This window comes from Hippopotamus amphibius, chromosome 17, assembly GCF_030028045.1.
Source record: "Hippopotamus amphibius kiboko isolate mHipAmp2 chromosome 17, mHipAmp2.hap2, whole genome shotgun sequence".
NCBI lineage: Eukaryota > Metazoa > Chordata > Mammalia > Artiodactyla > Hippopotamidae > Hippopotamus > Hippopotamus amphibius.
Genome location: NC_080202.1, coordinates 51,203,646 through 51,225,393, shown reverse-complemented (window position 1 = coordinate 51,225,393; position 21,748 = coordinate 51,203,646). Strand labels below are relative to the sequence as shown.

At 38.3% G+C, this 21,748-nt stretch overlaps 1 pseudogene; it reads left to right on the top strand.

Moving 5' to 3' along the window:
- Window positions 1-21,748, top strand: part of LOC130839629 (leucine-rich repeat-containing protein 37B-like) — a 50,085-nt pseudogene that overhangs the window by 12,913 nt on the left and 15,424 nt on the right.

The following is a 21,748-nucleotide window of genomic DNA, read 5'->3' as shown; positions in this document are numbered from 1 at the left end:
ATGGATGCGGGGTGTGTGTGTGTGTGTGTGAGAGAGAGAGAGAGAGATAGAGAGAGGTGGACACAAAGGAGGACATGAAAAGAAAGGTTTAAATGAAAACAGAGCAGAAATCACCATCCCTAAATTAAATAAGAAATAGGATGTTTGGGTGGCACCATTACCCAGCTTTCCTCCACATATAGGAGTTAGTCCTATGTAGTAAATAGTTGTACTTCTTTTGCATTTTGATCCAGAAATAACCTTTTCATTTTTCAGGATTCTCAGTGACAATCATTTGACTGAATTACATAAGGACTCCTTTCAAGGCTTGCTATCCCTCCAGTATTTGTAAGTTAATTAATCATATTTGTTTATGAGTTCTTATCTATGAAGTGGATTATCTATAAAGTACTTAAGGGATTCAAGTTAGATAATCTCTTCAATTTTCTTCCAGCAATAAAATCCTGCAGTTCTGTAAGTCTGTGTAGGACCCCAGCCCATCTCTAGCATTAAATACCTCCTATTCTTTTTCAATTTTTTAATCATGTAGACAAGATATACATTAAAAAAAACCCCTTTATTTGTAGAGAAAAGTGGTGATGAAGTTTGAGCAATAATAGACTCCCCTATGAACCTTACTGTATGTGTTCATATACTCTCTGTTTATATTTTGTGTATGACCTACAATGAAATCTGGCCCACAGTCTGTTTCTATACAGCGCATAAGTTAAAAATGGTTTTTAAAGGGCTGTCAAAGAAAAAAAAAAAAGAAAGAAAAATATGCGACAGAGACTGTATGTGGCCAGCAAAACCTAAAATATTTACTATCTGCCCTTTACAGAATAGGTTTGAAAAAGTTGCTTAGTAAAATGAAAGGCATTAAAATTAACCTCAGGACTTCCCTAGTGACACAATGGTTAAGAATCCACCTGCCATGCATGGGTCATGGGTTCGTTCCCTGGTCCAGGAAGATCTCACATACCACGGATCAACTCAGCCCATTGCCACAACTACTGAGCCTGTGTGCCACAAGTTTTGAAGCCTGCGTGCCTGGAGCCTGTACTCCAAAACAAGAGAAGCTACCTGAATGAGAAGCCTGCGCACCACAATGAACAGTAGCCCCCGCTCGCCACAACTAGAGAAAGCCCACATGTAGCAACAAAGCCCCAGTGCGGCCAATTAAAAAAAAAAAATGTTAACCTCAAATTGTCACCTACAGGACAAGAAAATATAGAACACTAAGATTAATATGAATGCCATTAACTCATAATTTTCATAATTTAATCTAAATTAAATTAATATTTCAATGTTAAATAAGCAGGTGAATTATATAAACAGTATTGTCCAGAATACATTGTTACTAAAATAAACAGACTATTGTTAAGAATTGTGATGCAGGAATCGTTATACCAATATTAAAAATGTTTAAGATGGTGGTTAAGTGGTATATTTAGAAATGTTGACACTAAACAAGCATATCAAAAATGTACCTAACAAAAATCTCTCCAGCCTCTTCTTTTGTTCCTGTTTTTTTGTTTCTTCGTTTGTTTTGGTTTGGTTTTTTAGGTTGCGCTCCACAGCTTTCAGGATCTTAGTTCCCCCAAGCAGGAGTTTGACCTAGGCCCCCAGAAGTAGAAGGGCTGAGTCCACTGGGCCTCCAGGGAATTCGCTCTCCAGCTTCTTTCTCAAGGAAGAAATGCTTGCATAGTAGTTCTGTTTTTTTAGGGATAAGTAGATACTGTGTCCATTGCTATAAAAGCTCAGTTTTTGTCCTTTGTTCATGGCATCCAAAGCTGTGTATGTCATTAGTCCTTTTCAAGCCAAGTAATGCTCCTCTAGGGAAACAGATTCTTCTTGCAAATTTAAAAGGCTTAGGGAAGTGAGTATAAAGAGCCTCACGTGCCGCCTTTTAAAAATAGTTATTTTAGGACTTCCTAGGTGGCGCAGTGGTAAAGAATCCACCTGCCAATGCAGGGCACACGGGTTCGAGCCCTGCCCTGGGAAGATTCCACATGCCATGGAGCAACTAAGCCCGTGTGCCACAACTATTAAAAAAAAAAAAAAAGTAGTTATTTTAATTATCAAACTTTCAAAGCCTTAAGGGGCAACCACTTTTGTTTAGATAGATTTATTTATTTGTTTATTTATTTATTTATTTACTGGCAGCATTGGGTCTTCGTTGCTGCTCTAGGGCTTTCTCTAGTTGTGGTGAGAGGGGGCTTTTCATTGCGGTGGCTTCTCTTGTTGCAGAGCACTTGCTATAGGCATGTGGGCTTCAGTAGTTGTGGCATGTGGGCTCCGTAGTTGTGTCTTGCAGGCTCTACAGCACATGTGCTGTAACTACTGAGCCCACATGCTGCGACTACTGAAGCCACTGCCCCTAGAGTGCAGGCTTAGTAGTTGTGTCACACGGGCTTAGTTGCTCCATGGCATGTGGGGTCTTCCCAGACCAGGGATCAAACCTGTGTGCCCTGCATTGGCAGGCAGATTCTTAAGCACTGTGCCACCCAGGACGTCCCACAACCACTTTTGTATTAGCCTCCTTCTCTGCTATCTGGGCTGCAAACCTTACAAACACAGTTTGGAGAAAAACAAGATAACTGCTCAGTGGATTAGGCCCGTCATTCCTTCTACTATGAAATACTTTTTAAGCTGATTACTTCATGTTAGCATGGGTATTCTCATTCTTTAAAAAGCAATGCCAATCAATAAAAAAGCTTAAAAAGAATATGCTAATATGTACTATGCCTAGTGTTGTGAACACAAAGATGGGTAAGACAGGATTCCTTTTAGCAACTCATGATCCCACACGGAAAAGAAACACATAAGCTCAAACCATAATGACAAAGTGCTGTAGAGACACAGAAGAGGGAACCATGAAGTAATAAAACTGCGTTTCTTTTCAAACATTTTCCTCCTTCTGTTCCCTCCTCAGATATTTGTTGATTTTATAAATATTTGAGTTTGCTTTATGTCCATGCATTGGCTTTAACCATGATAGACAATGTGCATGAGCAAGACCTAGTCCATACTTCCAAGGAGCTTATGCTCAGAGGAAATGGGATAAATGGGATACAAAAGGAGCTACATTTTAGAAAAGAAATGGATATGGGCAATGAGAGCTGTAGGTTGGTGTTGCAGCACAGAAGAGGGAAAGAAAGACTTCAAATTGGATCAGGGAAGATGTTATCAGCACAACGCTGTTTAGATGGGACCTGGAAGGGCCGTTGGGTATCATCAGACAGACATCTGGGGAAGAATAAGCTTGCAAAAGGAAGGTGGGAGGAAGGCAAAACACAGGAAGAATACTTTGAGAACCTGTAGAGTACAAGCAGGGAGAGCAGGAGATTAGAGCCAGATTATCTAGGGCTTTGCAGGCCAAGCCGAGGCTAAGATGCCAAGCCACCATGTTACCACAGCAGTGCTCTGAAACAGTCACTTGGAGGACTTGTTAAAACACAAGCTCCACCCCCATAGTTACTGATTCAGTCGGTCCAGAGTAGGGCTGAGTATTTGTGTCCTCGGTAAGTTCACAAGTGATGCTGGTGTTTGGAATCACCTTTGGAGAGTTAATTGGTAGATTGCGTGGAGGGTGGCTTAGAAAGGGAGAGAGTGGAGGTGGAAACAGCAGTCAGAAGACAGTTCTACCCATCCAGGTGAAATGAGAGACTAAGCTGGAATCAATGGAAGTAAGATAGCTATAGTCAAGAGTGGATAGTTTCAAATAAAAGTCAATATGATAGAAGGTATGATATGGAATTAAAGTTGCATATTGATGAGAGGAGTAACTTCCTTTCAAGTTGAATGGAAGGATATCTTTTATTTCTTCTGGTACTGAAGTGGCCTAGAAAAATAGAACTAAATGGGAAGCATGTAAATATAAGCATATTCACTTTACGATTAGAAATTATAATGATACTTGGAGATAAAAACTTTGAGCTCATAATCTAGACTATGATGAGACCACAAAAGGTGGAATCTAATCAATTCTTCTGCTCTCAGGAAAGATTACCTCCAAAGTCTATCTAGACCTAAACCTGTATATTTAATTTATGAAGGTCATGAGGGTGAGACTCTTAAGAGAGGTGAAGGCAGGGTTAGGGGCTCTAGAAGGTTCAAATAACATTCCTCAAGATTTGGAGTTTAGACCAGAGCTACTTATTTATTATTATCATTCTAACCTCTACTAGTGATTGCTACTAATTAGATACCTAGTAGCTAATTGAGGCAATATTTTCCTTTTCCTTTTCCTAGAGATTTATCCTGCAACAAAATACAGTATATTGAAAGAGGTACATTTGAAGCATTACCTTTTTTGCAGTTTATGTAAGTAACAAATATAACTTCATTATATTTGGAATTTTTATACAACAAGTTTTTATAAAATTAATTTGTTACTCATTTTGAAATACGATTACAAATACTACTAAAATTATGTAGCAAATCCTTTTTGTCTCTAGCAAAGATTAGTGTGAGAAGTATTACACAGATCAGAGTGAATCGTTACAGAGCAGTGGTTCTCAAGCAGGGTGATTTTGCAGGCAGGTGACATTTGGCAATGTCTGGAGGTGGTTTTGCCTGTCAGGCCTCTATGTGCTGCTGCCACCTAGTGGACAGAGGCCAGAGATGCTGCGAAACATCCAACAGTGTACAGGAGAGCCCCCCACAACAAAGAATTATCCAGCCCAAGACGTCAATAGTGCTGCTTTTCTAGAGAAATAAAGATCACGTCATGCAGTATTTACTGTTTTGTATCTAATGCACCACATATATAATCCTGAAAGTATAAATCATGATATCTTCCACAGTGAGATTTCTTTAAGTGTATGGAGGGAGTAGTGATGTTATGTTTCTTCACATAGAAATTAGAATTATTACCAAAGGATAAATGTTCTGAAAGAATGTATATTTTTCTTCTTCTGCTGCTTGTCTTTTCTTTGTAGAAATCTAGGTTGCAATTTAGTCACAGAACTGAGCTTTGGAACGTTTCAGGCCTGGCATGGAATGCAGTTTTTACATAAGGTGTAAGTAAAGTAGAAGATGAATACATGTAAAAAATTCCGTGTGAGAACATCATACACTTATTGGTTAGCTGGGTGTAAGCCCAGTAGGAATTCTGGAAAGTATGTCTTCAGATCCATTTTTTTTTTTCGAATGAGGAAACGAAGGTACAAAGAGGGCAAGAGACTTGTCTAACTCATACGTATGAAATGCTCTGCTTTCCGTAGTACTGATCTTTCGCACAGGCAATCAAAGGCACCAAGCGAAAACACTCAAATTAGCATTGTCATGGAATCCCAGTGCTGCTGCTCCAATACGCGAAGGGTCCGTGAAATGCCACGTTTGAATTTACACTGATTTCCTGGTCATGTGCAGAGTTCCACACTGCTTCAAGTGTATGCAACACAGCTGCAAAGAACTAAGTTTAGCACAGAATTCTTCAGGGAGCAAAAGGTGTGGCTGCTTCCTCAACCATTATTAGCTTCTTTTAAATGGTGAAGCAGAAAGAATTCCTGAACACCCACCACAGGGCTCTCCCCAGCCTCCCAGAACATTATTTTTCAAAAAGCATGTACCTCTGAAGTGAATCATCTGTGGCCAATAGGAAGCTCTGAGGTATGGAATAAGTTGTTGTTTGTGTTCAGCTGTAGTGTGAAAAGTATAAAGAAAATACGTTGCTGTAGCCTGATTCTATATACGTTCTTTCCTGACTACTCTTCAATAAGAAATGTGGGTTTTATACCCCTTCAGCTGAAAAATTCTGTGATTTCTCTGTGACACAAGCAAATCATAGTGGGTACGTTCAATGGCCAGAAGAGGTAAAGAGCCTCCTCTCCACCTGGCTTTGCAAAAGACTCTTACCTGCCTTGTGGTTCAGAAACCCACTGTCACACAGTTCATTTTAGGTTAATGGAGGTGCTGAGGGTGTCTCTGGAGCTGGAGTAACAGTTCCTGCAGATGCCAATCTGTGGCGGCCTCCTTCTTCCCCTCATTAGTTTGCTGATGCCTACCTTGGGGAGAGAGCACCCAGTGCACCAGAGAGCAGGCTCCTGAGGTCCCTCCACCAGGAGGTTTCAGTAGCGTCAGTACAATGTCTTACACTCACCGCCTTTTCTGAACATTTTATGAGACCAGGCATCTCTTATAAGAATCGGAGTTTCACTATGGTTATGTAGGCAACACAGAAAAATAAACAGTGGGAAATAAATAAGTAATTAAATAAATAAATAAATAAATAAATAAATAAAGGCATCACAGTTGATAAAAATGAATGAATTCATTCAAAAACATTCACCAAGTGCCATGCCCACTGTGTATCAGCACTGTACTAAGTGCTGGGGATACAAACAAGACTAGGACAGGGACTTTGTCCCCAGGAAACTGGAAGGAGGAAGATGGACGTTGATGGGAAAACATATGAGAGCCATTCTAGCATCTGTGCATCAGGGTAACAAGACAGACAACAAAGTAGAAAATGGGTGGTGGGTTAGAAGAGATTCCTAATGGAAGAGGCAGCAACGTCTTCCTTTGGAATGTCTGTGTTCATCTTAAAAGACAGAAAAAGGTAACGCAGGAATCAGAGCTATCTGGTGTTGGAAAGAAATTAATACTATACTCCTAAAACTCACTCACCGTTACTTTCAAAAGATTGTCACAATATAGTAAGTGTGTATTGGGGGTAGACCTCTTTCTTTGTTTTGGGTCAGGTCTTTCTAATAGACAAACTAATTTGCTCCAGGAAACATTTGCCATGCTGAGATATGAACGTTATCGCATCTCTTCCAAAGGCAAGCTGCCAAGGGAAGATGCCACCCTCGAGTTGTCATTTTATTACCTATAAGGACACATTACTGGGATGTTTATAAGTTGAAGCAGAGTTTTCCCCTGCTTAAATAAGTTTGGAAAAGGACCCCAGCTGAGATGGATTTATCATGAATTGAATGAAGCTTCCACTTCAGGTTTCCTCACTGTCCTGGGAGGGGGTCCTAGCGATTTTCATATTCATAACTTTGCATGTCTTTCTTTATTAGATAGGATTTCCCAAAGTAGATGAGGTGTAGGCCTCACAAAACCTTGATTCCTCGCCAGGTTTCAGGTGATTATAACTCAGTAGGTTTCTTGAATGAAGCCTCTAGGTTATTGACACACATCGGGGGAACTAGTTAGCAGTGCGGCAGTCCTGTTTGAATCTGAAATCTACCTCACAGATGAGCCAAGAGCTTATTAATTAATAAAGTACCACTCTTTGAATGGTGGTAATAATCACATCTCTTTCAGATGAAATCAGGAATGAAATGTATTTTGGAGAACCAGCAGTGGTTGGTAATCCTAAATGTTAAGTATTACTTTCTTTTCTGAGATTAAAGTGCTTCTCCTTCATTCACCCTCACAGGTCCAGACTGATGGCTTATTTTTAAACATTTTTTTAGTCACGTCATTGGTTCTAACAACACAAACTCCATGAGTTTTAGAAACTGAAGGACTCTACAGTGTCTAAAGGCAATATAACTCATCCAGACAGAGTACATTCACATGCTGGCTTGTCTGTGGTACATCGCTATTGTACCAAGGACATGAGCACTGAGCGAGATTAAGAGGAAACTCCAAGCCTTATCCCTATTATTTACCCCTCGGTTGAGAATATCAATGAGATAGGTGTGGCCACACTGTGAAGGCAAATTGAGATGGGGTCCCAGAGCCGCCCTAATGCTCCCCCAGTCAGCCAGCATTGGTTTCCTTTAAAAGCTGTGTGCACACAAAAGTTTACACTGTTCAGGGTGTTGTCATCACTGTTTAGTATGTACTAGCATCCTGGCAGCTTCTCAGATTCAGAAAGGCATACACATTAAAAATGAAAATAACTCGCGTCTGGCCTTTGGGGTGATTTAAGGTGGCTGTTTTATTTGTAAGAGTTCCAAATGTTGAGATTGTCACACCTAGCGACTACTATACTTTTCTTCTCCCAACTACATCTTGTTCTTCCCACCTGTGTAACAAGGTATCTTCTTTTTCTCAGAAGCATGGTAATTCTCCCGTGCCCTGTAACGTTTCTTTAATACCTACACTTCTTTGGTGCCTATTATGTTCCAGGCACTATACTAAGTACTCGTGCTTATTACACAGGTAAGATAGTGTGCCTAAGGCTTTTAGCATAGTGCTTGGTACGTGGTAAGTGCTGAATACATATGACCTCACAATTCTATTTTCCCAGCAGCGCTTATTATCCCCATTTTGGGGATGAGGACACTGAAACTCAAGAGACGTTGGATAACTTGCTAGATTCACACTCTTAATAAGTGGCGGAACCACTTCTGAGCTTTGCAAGCAATTGTCTCCGCAGCTCTTCATTTCCTTGTAATAGGAGCTAAATAATGACCACTTGGCTTTCTCTGCATTGTATCTTGAAGTTGGCTTCTAACTTGAATAGGCCCTTTAGAGCAGAGAGCTTTTTCCCTGTGAGACTTTAATGCCCCTGGAGCTCCTGGCCGTGCGACCTCTGGGCATCCCCACAGTTTCTGCCAGTGGCCAGTGGCGATATGACATCATTACTTCTGTTTGGTTTTTTTCATAAATTTATTTATTTATTTATGTATTTTTTGGCTGTGTTGTGTCTTTGTTGCTGCGCGAGGGCTTTCTCTAGTTGTGGTGGGCAGGGGCTATTCTTTGTTGTGGTGCACGGGCTCTAGGTGCACGGGCTTCATTAGTTGTGGGACATGGGCTTAGTAGTTCTGGCTTGCGAGCTCTAGGTGCAGGCTCAGTAGTTCTCGTGGACAGGCTTAGTTGCTCTGCATCATGTGGGATATGCCGGGACCAGAGATCAAACTGGTTTCCCCTGCACTGGCAGGCAGATTCTCAACCCCTCCACCACCCGGGGAGTCCCAACATCATTACTTCTGAGCACCTACTCTGTGCCCAGCCTATGCTAGGTGCTTTGTATACACTCTTTTCATTTCATCCTCAAATTGCCTTATGAGGTAAATGGTACTAAGTAAGACTCAGAGATGTTCATTCCTCAAGTCACCGTACCAGACGGTGACAGGCAGAATTCACACCCAGGTCTGCCTGATTCCACAGCCCTTGCATCTTCCTCTGTTCCTCACTGCCAGGGACTCTACTTCAAGGCTATGCTCAGAACTTGGCTTAAGATACAGATTCACCATTTCAGATTCTTTCGGCTTTTCCTCCTGAGAAAGGGTTTACATGATGCAGTTGGACGTCCTGTATTGCAGAGCCTCTCATGGGGAGCCGTGTTCTCATGAATAACAGAAGAGGGTTACTCCATCCCAAAATACTTCACACATATTGGAACAGGGTCTAGGTCACTCTGCTTATTTCTTTGACTACCTGCCCCCTGCCTTGGGATTCTAGCATAGATATTTTCGAGTTGTCTTATTTTAAATTTATTTTCACTGCCTGCTTTGGACATTTCTTTCAGTTAAAGCTCTTAGGATTTCCGTACATTCAGGACAGTGATGACATGCTTCAGTCCTCAGTTCTTCCGTGTCTCCTCAGTTAATAAAAAGGAAATGTAGTCCGTCTGTCTGGACCTGTATAGAAGAATGTGGAGAAAAAAAAATAGCGGGAAGAAGTGTTCCCTTATTTTGTGAGCTTCCTTTAATCTGTCCCATTGTTCTACAGCAAAAGGCTCATGCAGAAACATCTGAATTTTCTTCTTCAAATAAGATATATTTTTAAGAACCATTGAGAAGAACATTTTTTAAACTTTGACTCTGAGATGGTCTTTTGAGGCTAATAAACACTGTTGCCACGTTTTACTTCTGTAAAGATAAGCTCATGAATATCAAAAAGGCAATGGACTAGGAGTCAGCATACCTTTTAAAATGAGGAAGTTGAACCAAAATGGAAATAAGCTCTAGTGCAGTGTCCACTGTGAATCTAAAACCATCTGTGCTGTGGTTTGTGGGAAATCAGTTGCTGTAGGGTCCCCAAATTGAGCTGTTGACTCCGTTCTCACTCATTCTCCCCGTTGCCCAGGCACAAACTTAGTGAATAAAAGATGGCACTAAAGACAGGAGGAAATAGGATAATTTGGCCCCATAGTTTGATTTCATTAGGGATAAACACAAGGATATTACTCTGTTAGAGAAGGGCTGCTTGGTTGAGAAGAAACACTGAGCTTATGGGACCAAGGCCATGGACCTCTAAAGAAAAGTGAAGGGTTAGAGGACTGCGATAATTTTGGAGGAAGGATAACACACTGCTAAATTGTTTTGACTCATATTGCTTTATAGTCATTCTTGATGACTGGGGAAAAGTGGGCAAAGGAAGATGCAGAGGTGAAGGAATTTACTTGCACAGGAGCGCACCGGTGATCTGGCAGGATTTAATGCCAATTTTTTTCCTCAAAGCCTCAAAGTTTGAGGAACTGTGCTTAACCAGACATGTGACACTCACATTCTTTCTAACGTTATCATACTGGCTGTTAACTGAGTGTTACAAATCAAACAAGTTTAATTGTACTAAGAAAATCTAGAAGAATGGGCTACAGTAGGAAGCATAGGGGACTTCCCAAGGCAAGAACAAGCTGCATGGCTCCCAGCCTCACCACTGACTGCCTCTGACCTTGGTCACGGAGCAGTCTGAGCCTACACTCCTGCTTTCTCCATCTGCCAACATGTTTGGTCTGCAGCCAACTGGTGTTCTGTATTTCACAAGATACTTTTTTTTTTTCTTGAGATATAATCCACATAATGTGAAATGGGACATTTTAAAGTAAACGATTCAATAGACAGACAGTTTCATCAGTTCCAAAAAGAGATACTACACCCATGAGCTATCACTCTCCATTTCTTCCTCCTCCCAGGCCCTGGCAACTACGAATTTGCTTTCTGTTTCTACAGATTTGCCAATCCTGCACACTTCATACAAACAAAAGATGCAACACGTGGCTTTTTTGTGTATCTGGCTTTTTTGACGTAGTGTTATTTCCAAGGTTCATCCATGTTGTAGCATATACCAGTACTTCACTCCTTTTTAAGGCTGAATAATATTCCATTGTGTAGATATGCCATGGTTATTCTTCCATCCATCAGTTAATAGACATTTGTGTTGTTTCCACTTTTTGGCAGTTATGAAGAATGCTGCTTTGAACATTCACAAGTGTTTGTTTGGACATAGTTTTTAAAATCTTTCTTGGGTGTATACCTAGGAGTGGAATTACTGGGTCACAGGATAAGTGTAAGCTGAACTTTCTCAAGGACCTGCCAGACTGTTTCTTGCAGTGGCTGCACTATTCCCACCAGCAATGTATGAGGTTTCCAGTTTCTCCATATACTCGCCAGCATTTGTTATTGTCTGTTTGATTATAGCCATGTTAGTATTAAGTATCAATAGTATCTCACTGTGGCTTTGATTTGTACTTCCGTAATGATTTAAGACATTGAGCATCTTTTCATATGCTTATTGGCCATTTGCATATCTTCTTTGGAGCAATTTTAAAATTACTTATCTTTTCATTGAGTTGTAAGAGTTCTTTATATTTTCTGGATGTTCTGAATACTAGACCTTTATCAGATATATGATTGGCAAATATTTTCTCCCATTCTATGTGTTTTTTCACTTTCTTGATAGTGTCCTTTGAAGCAGAAGCATTTTTAATTTTTATAAAGTCCATTTCATCAATGTTTCCTTTGGTTGGTTGTGCTTTGGTATCATATCTAAGAAACTGCTGCCTAATGCAAGGTCATAAAGATTTATTCTTGTGTTTTCTTCTAAGAGTTTTACAGCTTTAGCTCTTACATTTGGATATTTGATCCATTTGGAGTTAATTTTCACATATGGTGGGACGTGGAGGAGTCCAGCTTGCTTATTTTGTGTGTGGATGTACACTTGTCCCAGCATCATTTGAAAAGACTGTTGTTTCCACATTGAGTTGTTTTGGCCCCCTTGTTGAAAATCAATAGACTATAAATATGAGGGTTGATTTCTGTACTGTCAATTCTGTTCCATCGATTTACATGTCTATTCTTATGCCAGTACCACACTCTGACTGCAGTAGCTTTGAACTGAGTTTTGAAAGAGGATGTGTGAGTCCTCCCACTTTGTTCTTTACCAACATTGTTTTGCTTACGCTGTTTCCTTGAACGGCCATATGAATTTTAGAATTCGCTTGGCAATTTCTGGAAAGAAGTCAGCTGGGATTTTGATAGGAATTGCACTGAAACCATACGCCAATGGGAAGTAGTGAAATTTTAATAATATTTTCTTCCGATCCGTGAACACAGCGTGTCTTTACATTTATTTAGATCTTCTTCAATTCTTTCAACAGCTTTGTACTTTTCAGTGTGACTCTTGCACTTATTTGGTTAAATGTTTTCCTGAGTATTTTATTTTTTTGATGCTGTTACACATGGGATTGTTTTCTTAATTTCATTTTTGGATTACTCATTGCTGGTGTATAAAAATACAGCTAGTTTTTGCATATTGATCTTCTATCCTGCAACCTTGCTGAACTCCTTTATTAATGCTAGCAGTTATTTCCATAGATTCCCAGGAATCTGTCTTGTGGTCTTCCAGCTTCCCAGCAATATGTGGGGACATTTCAAAGTCTCTGTGGACATCTCATTCCTCAGCTCTTTTTTTTTAAGCCTTTTGGTTAGGCTGTTTTTTGCCCCAAAGTGTCATCCATTGCCTCATGCAACTGCCATGTTAAAGTATTTACTTGAAAATGTGTTCCAAAACTGCCACCTGAGGAGAGGCTTTTCGCACAAGGCAGCTCTCAGTCAGGTCACAGGCAAGGCTTTCAAGTGAGGTCTTCCAGGGAACCACCAGACATGTAAAACAATGGCAGTTCTTTGGGAATGAGGCTTTGAAGGACCTCCCAGTCCATTTTGCCCCCTCTGGTACCAGGGATGTGGGCTATTTTTCAAGGCTACCACTGGCATGGAGAGCAAAGGTCAAGGACAAATTAAAGCAACACAGATCTCATTGTTCTTATAGAAATTTATTCATTTTCCTTGAATAAGTTGTTCCCCTTGCTGTTTGCTGCAAGCCCACTGGTTAAATTTCCTGAGTTCAGAAAAAGTTGATTCTGACCCATTTTTGCCAGTTTTGTTGCTGCTGTTGCTTTTAGGGAGGGACGAATTTTCAGATGTCCTTGCTCCATCATTTTTACTGATTTTCCTGCAACATTTTAAAAAAATCTCTAAAGTCTCAATGAGCATAGGCTAATTAAATATTTATCATGGGAGATGATTCAGGAAAAGAAATAAAAAGAGAAAATATAATTCTCATAGAGGCTCTCCCACATGGGCCGATGAAGTTTGAAAATGTATTTCTGTATTTATTGCTCTCAAAATTAAGGTTAAAATAACAGATATTTTAACCCGCTGCCCTTTTTTTTTTTTTTTGCCCTTTTTTTTAAAATACAGGTTAAACACAGGCTTTAGAGTCAGAACTGAGTTCAAATTCCAGCTCTGCTTCTTAGCTTGATGACTTAGGACAAGTTATATAATTTCTCAGTCCCTCAGTTTCCTTAATAGTTAAATGGGGTAATATATCTATCACATAAGGTTACTGTGAAGATTAAATGTGAAATGCTGATCACACATGCCTGGCAACCCAAAAGATATTAGTTGTGATAATTATCTTTATAATATTCTACCAAAATATGCTAATATTTCTTGAGTAGAACTAACCTAAAGGCAGATTTTGTTTTCTTTCTTCCTGTTTCTTTTGGTTCTTTATTTTTTTTTTCATATTTGTTTCAGAAAATATATTCCAGCAGTTTGGAATAAAAATTTGCTCCCAAAAATGAATTTGTTCATTTATTGATGTATAAACAAAATGTTATTTGTTTATTCAACAACCATTTATTAAATACCTAGTAAAGAATAGGCACTATGTCAGGCACAGGGATAACAATGAAAATGAAGTGTGGTCCCTGCTCTCAAGATGCTGATAATCCAGGAGACTGACAAGTAAGCAGGTGATTACATACACAGGAACAAAGGCTCTGATACAAGGATACACATGGGACTACATGATGGCAGTATGGCTTTCACCAGTTCCTCTTGGATTTATGTCTTCTTCTTTGGCTCCAGAATGAAGGAATTGGTCCTCTTTTTGTCGTTAACTGGGTAGTTTAAACCATGAAATTTAAAAAAATGTCTAGATATGGAAGAAAAACACCTTGAATTATAGAAGACACTAGAAATAGTATTTCTTACAGAGCAAGGGCTTCCTACCAGCACAGTCACTTCTAGGATTTTTGACCTGAAAAGTTCCTTGGCATATTTGTTCTTTGCTAGCCACTTTTTTCCTATTGTTTTTTTCTGTTTCTTTTCTCCACTTTATCATCTAGAGACCTGGGTAGTTCCCAAAGCAAGAATGCTTTACGGATTCTAAGGGTGATTCATAGGTAAAGACAGAAAATGATTTTTTTTTTTTACTTTCAAGTTCCATACCAAAAAAAAAAAAATGAATGTAAACTTTCATGGAAGTAATTGAAAATGCCAATAATTTTAATTCCATCCCATTTTCCAGAATTCTCAATCGTAATCCTTTGACAACAGTTGAAGATTCTTACCTTTTTAAATTGCCAGCATTAAAATATTTGTAAGTATTGCAGTTTCATGGCTCATGAGGTAATTTCTGTTCTTTTTTACTTTCATCAAAGATTGAGTATTTTGGCTAAAAAGCCATAATTTAAATTTTAACTGGGTTTTTGAAAGAAGAGTTATTGGCAAAGAAAAGGATTAAGAAAGAATATATATGAGTAAGACAGCCAGAAGAGGAAGCGAACAGTGTTGAAGAGCACATATAGATATGGAACATGTAGATGCATGCAGGACTACTGTTTATCCCAGAAAGCAAAAAAAGAGTGATCAAAAGAGGTAGATGCAATTGAAAACAAAAAGTTAGCACAATAAAACAAAATTGTACTATTCAGCACCAAGGTCATTAATATGATGATGCAAACTTAAATTTCTTCCCTAAGAGCTGTTTGGAATTACCAGCTATGGCAAATAAGAAGCCAGAATTGAAGGAATCACATGTTAAGTATCTTTTTGAGTTTAGAATTTTTGTCTTTCGGTTTATATTATTGCATGTTTGGGCTTCTCCTTCAGAGACATGGGAAGAACACACGTGTCACTTACAACAGTTGAAAGCATCCTGATGATGACCCTTGAACTGGAGAAACTGTAAGTTGATTTTCTTACATTTATTTTCACTCAATTGTTTTTATAGGCTTGTTTCATTATTTTCTTAAGTCAGGTTTCTTTACGTATGAGGGTGAGTCAAAAATTCTCCGTACTCTGGCTGTAGAATTTACAGAAGTTTTAACATAACCGGAGGAGTGTGGATAAATTTTGACTCACCCTCGTATAATTTTCATTGAATGAAATTCACTGTTTCTAAATATACAGTTTGATGTGTTTTGACAAACGTATAGTTCTGTAGCCACCACCACATGTGAGATATAGAAAACTTGTGCACTCCCAAAGACCCCTCATGTCCCTTTGCAGTCAATCCAACCTCCTCCCACTACCAGCCCCTGGCAACCACCCGTCTGATTTCTGTCCATGTAGCTTTGTCTTTTCCAGAATATCTTATTAATGAAATCATGTGGTATGTGGCCTTTTCTTTTTGGCTCCTTTCACGTAGCCAGTCTCTTTGGAGAGTCATCTATGTTGTTGCAGCTGTCAGTAGTTCATTCCTTTCTATTCCTGAGTAGTAGTCTAGTTGTGTGGATATACAGGTTGTTTCCACATTTATCATTTCATGAACATTTGAGTTTTTCTCGTTTTTTTGGCTGTTATGAACAAAGCCTCTGCAAACACTCACATGTGTGTGAACATGTTTTCATTTCTTTGGTGTAAAATCCCTAAGGGTGGGTTGCTTCGTCATATGCTAAGTGCATATTTAACTTCTTTAGAAACTGCCACACTGTTTTCTACAGTGGCTGTGCCATTTTGCTTTCCCACCAGCTGTCTGTGAGAGTTGCAGTCGCTCCACGTCTTCATCGGATCCTTGTATTTGTTTTTAAACAAAGTTTAGCCTTTCTAGGAGGTGTGTAGTTGCATCTCATTGTGGTTTTCACTTGCTTTTCTCTAATAGCTGATGATGTTGAATGTCTATTCATGTGCAAATATCTTTTTAAGTGAAGTGTCTATTCAACTCCATTTTAAATTGGCTATTTATATTGTTTTAAGTGTGCTTTATATATAAAGCAATGGAAAAGGTCCTTTAAGATACGTGTTTAGTAAATTTCTTCTCCCAGATTGTAACTTATCTTCATTGTATTAATGTCTCAGAAGACCAGAAGTTTTAAAATTTTGATGAATTCTAAGTTAGCAATTTTTCTTTTTTTTTTAATTTTTATTTATTTATTTGGTTTTACTGGGTCTTCGTGGTGGCAGGTGGGCTCCTTAGTCGCAGCTTGGGGGATCCTAGCTGTGGGTCACGGGCTTCTTAGTTGGGGCTGTGAATTCTTAGTCGTCGCATGTATGTGGGATCTAGTTCCATGATCAGGGATCAAATCCGGGCCCCCTGCATTGGGAGGTTAGAGTCTTAACCACTGCACCACCAGGGAAGTCCCTTAGCAATTTTTCTTATATGGTTTGTGCTTTTCTGTGTCTTATCTAAGAAACCTGTGTCTGAGACCCATTGTCTAATCCAGAATCACAAAGATTTTCTCCTGTTTTCTTCCAGAAGTTGTATAGTTACATGTAGGCCTATGATTCATTTTGAGTTAATTTTCATATGTGGTGTGTGGGAAGGGTCAAATTTCATTTTTTTACATTTTAAAAATCTATTTTTGTAGGGCCCTATTGTGACAATTTATTACACAACCGACAGCACCTTAAATTGTGCCATCCCCCCTCCAATATGGCAAGCTAATAGAAACCTCCTGTTATGGCAAGACTAGTTGAGGGGATTGCATGAGATTAGTATGGGGAAAGGGCCCTGCGTTTAGCAGTCTGTGCCAACCATCTTTGTCAGGTCAGCGGACAAGTGACTGTCGTCACCACACTGTCAAATCTGTTGGTCACTGCTCTAGCCTCATCTTCCTCAGCCTCCCACAGCACCTGCCACAATCTCGATCTCTCTCTTGTCAGCTCGATGCCTTCCTCTCTGGGTATTCAAAAGTATTTCCCTATATAGCTACAGTACTGTTAATACACAGTACTGAAGAAATTAAATTCCTACACAATAATATTACCTCATAAAGAGTTGCTATTCAGATTTCCCCAATTGTCTCTATTATATAATATTTATTTTAACAGCTCTTTGAGGTGTAATTGACATACAGTAATCTGTGTTGACACACACGCACATACACACACACACCATGAAGGCATCACCAAAGTCAAAATGTTCATCACCTCAAAATGTTTCTTAATATCTCTTTGGAATACTTCTTTCCCATCATTCCTTGCCCTTCCCAACCCCCATGCAACCATTGATCTGCTTTCTGTTTGCATTTTCTAGAATTCTATATAAATGGAATCATACAGTGTATACTCTTTCTAACTGGCTTCTAACTCAGCATGATTATTTTAAGGTTCATCCCTATTGTTCTATATGTCAATATTCATTTCTTTTTCTTGCTGAATAGTATTCCATTATAGGGATATACCACGATTTATCTATTCACCATGGATGGACATTTGAGTTGTTTCAGTTTTTGTCTGTTATAGATAATGTTGCTATGAATGTTTGTGTACAAGTCTTTGTATGGATGTATACTTCCATTTCTCTTGGGTAAATACCTGCCAGTAGAATGGCTGGATCATTGGTAGGAGTATGCTTAAGTCTTTTTGTTTGTTTGTTTGTTTGTTTTCTTCTTTATTTTTCTGGCTGTGTTGGGTCTTTGTTCCTGTGCACGGGCTTTCCCTAGTTGCGGTGAGTGGGGGTTACTCTTCTTTTTTTTTTTTTTTTTTTTTGGCGCACGGGCTTAGTTGCTCCACGGCATGTGGGATCTTCCTGGAGCAGGGATTGAACCTGTGTCCTCTGCATTGGCAGGCAGATTCTTAACCACTGTGCCACCTAGGAAGCCCCAGGGGTTACTCTTCTTTGCAGTGAGAGGACTTCTCAGTGCAGTGGCTTCTCTTGTTGTGCAGCCCAGGCTGTAGGTGCGTGGGCTTCAGTAGCTGTGGCATGCAGGCTCAGTAGTTGTAGTGCATGGTCTTAGTTGCTCTGTGGCATGTGGGATCTTCCTGGCCCAGGGATGTATCCTGTGTCCCCTGCATTGGCAGGTGGATTCTTAACCACTGTAGCACTGGGAAGCCCTATGCTTAAGTTTTTAAAGAAACTTTTAAAGAAACCTATTTTCCATAGTGGTTTGATCATTTTACACCTCTACCAGCAGTATATGAGAGCGTATGCATTTTCTTCACATTTTGGCCAGTTCTTGCTATGCTCAGTATTTTTGATTTTAGGCAGTTTAATAGGTGTGTGGTGGTATCTCACTGTCGCATCCCTGATGATTCATCATGTCAGAGATTTTTTCATATGCTTATTTTCCATCTGTATATCTTTAAATCTTTTGTCTATATTTTTTCTGGAGTTGTGAGGGGTCTTTATATATTCTTGAAACTAGTCCTTTATCCAGTATGTCAGTTGGTATTTTCTCCCATTCTGTGACTCATCTTTTCTTTGTCTCAGGAGAGTCTTTTGCAGGGCAGAAATTCTCTATTTTGATGATGTCTAATTTATCTATTTTTTTCATTTATGGATTATGCGTTTGGCCTTATATCTAAGAAATCTTGCCTAACTCAAAGTCATAAAATTTTTCTCCTGTTTTCTTCTAGAAATTTTATAGTTTTAGGCTTTACATTTAGATCTTGAGTTCATTTCTGGACATGGTGTGGATTGAAGTTCATTTTTTTTCCCCTTGTGGATATTCAGTTGTTCCACCATCATGTGTTGAAAAGACTGTCGTTTCTACACTTAAATGCCTTTGAACCTGAAAGTTAGTTGTCCACATTGCTCTACTTCTGATCTTTCTACTGTGTTCCTTTAATCTTTTTGTCTATCTTTACACTAATATCACAGTGTCTTGAAAGTGTAGCTTCATAAGCCTTGAAATCAGGTAGTATTAGTTCTTCAAGTTTGTTCTTTTTCAAAGTTGTTTTCGTTATTCTAAATTTTATTTCCATATGAATTTTAGAATTAGCTTTTCAATTTCTGTAGAAAAGCCTCCTGGAATTTTCGTCTATAAATCAATTTGGGGAGAACTGACGTCTTAACAATATTGAATCTTCAGATCCATAAATACATGATATCTCTCCATTTAACTAGGTCTTCCTTAATTGCCCCCGGCAATATTTTCTAGTTTCCAGCGTGCAAGTCTTTTACATCTTTTGTGGGATTTATCCTAAGTATTATATATGTGTGGTGCTATTATAAGTAGTGTTTTAAAACTTTAATCTCTGATTGTTTGTTGAGACAAATTAATCTTTTTGTATGTTGATCTTGTACCCTGCAGACTTGATAAACTCATTTATTAGTTCCCGTAGCAATTTTGTAGATTCTGTCAGGTTTTCTAAATAATCATGTTATCTGCAAATAAAGATAGTTTTACTTCTTCCTTTCCATTCTGAATATCTCTTTTCTCTTTGTTGCCCAGTTGCTGTGCCTAGAACCTTCCGTGTAATATCAAATCGAAGTAATGAGAGCAGTCATCCTTGCCTTTGTCCTGGTCTTGGAGAGAAAGTGCTTTGTCTTTCACCATTAAATATGATGTTAGGTTTTTTGTAGAAGTCATTTATCAAGTTGAGGAAGTCTCCTTCCATTGCCAGTCTACTGAGGGCTGTTTTTTGCTTTAATCAGGAATGGATGTTAGATTTTGTTATATTTTCCCTATATCTGTTGCAACGATTATGTGATTTTTCTTGTTTAGTGTATTAATTTGGGTAAATTGATTTTCAAAAATTAAACCACCTTACGTTCTTGAGATAAACCCCACTTGGTCATGATATATTATCTTTGTGTATATTATTGGATTTGATATGCTAAAATTTTGTTAAGAATGTTCGCCTCTGTGTTCATGAGAGATATTGGTGTATACTTTTGTGTTCTTATAATGTCATTGTCTAATTTTGATATGGTGAAAGTTGGCCTTATAAGTGAGTTGGGAAGTATTCTCTTCTCTTCAACTTCTGGTAGAGGTTGTGTAGAATTGGCATTATTTTATTCCTTAAATGTCCAGTAGAATTCATCAGTTAAGCCACATGGACTTGAAGCTTTCTTTGTCTGAAGGTTTTAAACTGCACATCCAATTTCATTAACAGTGCTGTTTAAGTCACATCTTTATTTTTGAGGACACTTCAGCAGTGCATGTCTTTCAAAGAATTTGTCCATTTCATCTTGAATTTATTGGTATAAGGAATTCTGTCATATTCTCTTATTATCCTCTTAATATCTGTAGTATTTTTTTCTTTGCCATTTTACTCATTTCTACTTTGATCTTTATTGTGTTCTTTCTTCTCTTACTCTGTGATTAATTCGCTCTCCTTTTTCTAGTTGAAGATGGAAGGTGAGGAAGCTGAGGATGGCATTAGCAACATCCCACATGTTGACATATTATGTTTTCAGTTTCAATCAGTTCAAAATAGTTTCTGATTTCCATCTTGATTTCTCCTTTGACCATAAAGTTACTTAGAAGTGTGTTTAGTTTCCAAATATTTGGAGATTTTTTGGATTTGTTAATTTCTAATTTTATTCCTTTGTGGTCAGGGACATATACTGAATGACTAAAATCCTTTTAAATTCATTGAGACTTGTTTTATAGCCAATAAATTCTGGGAATAGACAAGAATATGATCTATTTTGGTAAATGTTATGTGTTTACTTAATACAAAATATGTATACTGCTGATTTGGGTGGAGTGTTCTATAAATGTCAATTAGGTCAAGTGGGTTGATAGTGTTGTTCAAGTCTTCTCATCCTTACTGATATTTTACCTACTTGTTCTACCAGTTGTGAGAGGAATATTGAACTCCCTAACTATAATTGTAGATTTTGTTTCTTTCTCCATGCCACTCTCACTTTTCCTTCATATATTTTGAAGCTGCATTATCAGGTGGATAATTTTTTAGATTATGTCTTCTTCATTAATTGACCTTTCTATCATCATGAAATAACACTCGCTATCCTTGGTAATATTCTTTGCTTTGACATTGATTTGTCTTAAACTAATATATCCACTCCAGCTTTCTTTTGATTAGTGTTAGCATAGAATAGTTTTTTCTATCCTTTTAACCTGTTATTTTTCTATTGAAGATATACATTTGGCTTTTGCTTTTTTATCTAGTGTGACAGCTCTTCTAATTAGGGTGATTAGACCATTTACATTGAATGCAATTTTTGATATGATTACATTTAAATCTACTGTCTTGCCATTTGTTTTCTATTTGTCTCATCTATGCCTTATTCCTTTTTTCCCTTTTCTTCCTGCTTTTGGATTGAGTACATTTTATTATTTTATTTTATTTCCTTTGCTAATTGGTTATAACTCAGATTTTATTTTAGTGGCTGCTTTATGGTTTATAGTGTCCATCTTTAACTTATCACAGCCTATCCTCAAATGATATACAGTTTCTGAGTAATATAGGAGCCTTACAATAGTGTACTTCCATTTCTCCCCTCCGGGACTTTGTCCTATTTTTTTCATATCTTTTGCTTTTACTTATGTCATAAACAGCACACTATATTATTATTTTTTCTTTAAATGATGAATTATCTTTTAAAGAGATTTAAATAATAAGAAAAAACTTATAGGGACTTCCCTGGTGATGCAGTG